Genomic DNA, 3,863 nt, shown 5'->3' on the forward strand with positions numbered 1-3,863 from the left:
TTTGGAACCCATTTTACCTTGATGTATTCCATGAAATAGGCATTCTCCAATTGCAATTTTTTTCAGTTTAAACAATTTATTATTCAGTTCCTCCAGATACGAGTCCAGACCATTAACTGTCTCTCGTGTTTCACTCGCAAAATTAAATTCCTTATGGACCCATTCATGCAACACTGGCACGTCATCAGTCCAATATCTTATACTTGAACAAGCATTACTGTTAGTAGAAGTCAAGGGTATAGTACTTGCAGCAATACCCATTCCCAAATTAAATGGTGAAATAAAGCCATTTGCTTGTGTATTAGGAATAACCTGTTAGGACAGGACATGACCTTGTTGCTGTGTGAGATTATCCATTCTCTGGATAAGCTGTTGTATAAGTAAAGTCAAGTTACCAACCGTTCTATTCAAGTCTTGTAAGAAAACATCAGAAACCAATTCTGGTGTGGAAGAAATCACTTCAGCAACCATCCACTCCAACAAATACAAACTACGAATGATAGAACACATACCACAAACTAGAAAAAACAAAAAGAGTGATGGCCAAAGCGATAACATGAAAAAATATGAATAAATGATAAGCTCTTTTGTCTTACAATAATCATAAAACTTCTTCAGATAACACTAAAAATTCAAACACAGTTAAAATACTTAATGGAATCAAACAATTATCCAATCAACTTTTTTCAGTAGAATTACATAAGCTTTTCCCCCAGGGCCTCTGCTGAAAATTGACTTTGTTCCAAGTCGGACTTTCCTGGTTAGCAAATGTTAAATAAATAAATAACAAAACCCATCCCAACAGAAAAAGATGCTCATTCATGAAACCAACAACTCCACCCCCCAAAAAATTTCTTAAAAAGGTATTTAATCATATAAATACCAGACTAACCTGTTAAAATAATATATATTACAAACAGAAAAATAAAAACATAAAAGATTTTATTAATTTTATTATAAAAAATCATCACGACATGTAATAAAACCAGGGATTACCTCCTCTCAGCTTTATGTTTTAAAAATAGCACTATAGTTGACTGTTCATTAAACCTGGCCATATGTATGCATTGTGAAAAATTTGCCAATATTTTTCTCTAATTTGTAACATAATTTGCCAGCTCAAGTTTCTCTATAATAGTAAATTTAAAATAGTGGTCCAGGAATTTATTAATATGATTGAATAAGGCACTGGTAATCCTACCTTTTCTAACATAATATAGATGCTCATAAAAACATACCCAGAGTTTCCTTTCCATTTTTCCTAAATAAAAACAGTCACATGTTTGTTACAATGCCACATAAATTACTCCTGTACATTCAAAATTAAACCTACCCATATGATGGAAATTTTTATTCCTAATGGTAAAGCTTAGCCCTTCCTGTGTATATTTACAATAGTTACAATGGCCGCATTTTCTCATACCCAGGTTACTGATATATATTCTTTTTTTCTGTTAAAAAATGTTTTGAAAGCACCTGCCTTTACAATAAACAATTAAGGAGTATTCACCCACCTTAGAACTAACATCTCTATCCTCCAATAAACTATCCCGATTCTTATAAAGTATTGATCTAATGAGTCCACCTTCAATGTTAAATGTCTTAATAACAGAGATTTTATATTCACTAGGATCACCATTAGTAGCTCTTTCATTTGTACAGACTATCCCTGTTGAAATGGTAAATGTGTCCAATCTGTTATGGAGTATGAAAAAAACAGTTGATCTTCTTAATTTAACCTCACATATTATCTCATTAATTAATTCCTCTGGATAATCCCTATTTAAAGCCATACTTTTCAAATGTTCACATTCTTCCTCAAATTGCAACCCTAAAGTGGTCATCCTTGCAGCCCTAAACAGTTGTCCTTTGACAACCAATTTCTTTTGTGTAAAGGGATGTAAGCTGGAAAAATTTAACAATGTATTATAATATGTACGTTGTTTTACTTACAGTTGCATCTTTGGATGAGATGTTAAACCAAGGCCCCATCTGCTTGAATTGGTGGCAGCTCAGGAGGATGTAAAAATCCCATGGCACCTATCAGAAAGAGTGGGGTAAGTTTCATGATGCCCTGGCCAAATTTCCCCTGAAAGTACAAACAGCCCTTCTGGACTTCCCTGAAAACAGGTTATTAACCTAGAGGGACTGACCTGGTCAGCTAAGGATAAATATATAAATAAAAATAAAATTTCCCTTTAGCATCCTTCTAAACATTGATAACAAAGTGAAGTATCTGATTTACAGTCTACTCACTCAGCCAGTTTTTCTTGCATCTCCCATGTATTCACTAATGTCAGTTTTGCTGGTCTTTCTCCTGATAACCTTCATCTTTCAATACATAAAGCTGCCTCAAGTTCAAAGTACTTCTGATTTTTCAAGTAAACTCCTGTTGGGGGGAGGGGTCTGTCTCTCAAGCATTTATGTTTAGAACAATGGAAAATGTTTCACTGGTAAATAATCTACACAAGCTTTATTATCAGAAGGATGAGAAGCAGAATCCCCTTCTGCTTGCTGGCTCACTTTTTTATTGAATAAACTTTTTTTATTGTTTCCTTAGTCTGCTCTGCACCTTAAAATGTCTTTGATCCTCCACAAAAAAAAAAATCTGAAGACAAATGAAAATAGCAACTTGAATCTCATACCTGTATCTCAAAATTTCTCAATTGTTGGGATAAATTTGCTTCTCTACTGCATTATGTACAGTGAATAATCATTTTTCATAAACACTGTTGTGTTTTTTTTATTTAATTTTAATACTTTTCCTTTCTGCTAGTATGGTTACTTCTTTACTAATATAGGTCTTGGCTGCTTTTACATGACCAGTTTTGGAGCATACACTCAATACACCCTTTCAATTAAAACATCTTGCTGTGGAACACCAGTGCAGTTGCTTATTTGTGCTTTCATAAAATTAATAGTCTGTTCCTTCCAGTTTCTCATGTAGAGCAGAGGTTTTCTCTTCATATTCTGTCTTCTAACTCTACTATTTTTGAAACATCTTATCTTGAGAATCCTCATACAAAGCCAGGCTTTTCTTCATTTCAGCCTCTGATTTTTACAGTTTCATCAGTTTATCTGAATAGCTAGTTAAAGCTTATTCTATTTTTATTGCTTTTAGTTATTTGACGACATATTCCTTAAAAGTTTCATTTTAATCATCTATGTGTATATTTGATTTATATTTTTCTCTAAATTACTAGACACCATCTCTTATACCAGCACTAAAGCTTGAACTGCTTTTGCTGAACAGCTCGAGGATTCTTCCCAGATACGTTTTTTTCTTCACCTTTTCTGGTTGATTTTCTTTCAGGTTTTCTAAATGTCTTTTTTGTTGGCATCCAGGCAGTGTACTTACTAGCCAGTAGATGAATTTTACGCAAAAAGACAACTTCACCTTCTCTGGTTACTCAATTTCTGTTTTCACTGCTGATCAGCATGCAGCCATCTTAGACATCTAACAGCTTCAAATAAAGTAAAAATGTGCATTTACAATGATTATAAAGAGCACATAAACAGACTTATTTCAAAGTATCTTAACATATTTTCATACAACACACAATCAATTCTGGCACCATGTTGTAAAAGTTCCTACAGTTGGGTAGATATAAATACCAGCAACAATATGCATTCATTATTTAAAAGAAATGTGACATAGGTTGTCAGATGGATAATGCAGAAGAAATTCAAAGCGATAACCCATCACAAAGTTTAAAAGAAACTGAAGATGAGAGAGTACTTAATGACTACAGTTAAATTTTGGCATGTTTTCAGTCACATATACAATATCACACCTTAATATATTTTAAAGAAGCTAAATGTAAGAAAGGAAAAATAGACACTTTTCAGTAAACGAAAATGAG

Source organism: Protopterus annectens, chromosome 5.part0 (genome assembly GCF_019279795.1).
Source record: "Protopterus annectens isolate FY-2018-M chromosome 5.part0, PAN1.0, whole genome shotgun sequence".
Taxonomy (NCBI): domain Eukaryota; kingdom Metazoa; phylum Chordata; order Ceratodontiformes; family Protopteridae; genus Protopterus; species Protopterus annectens.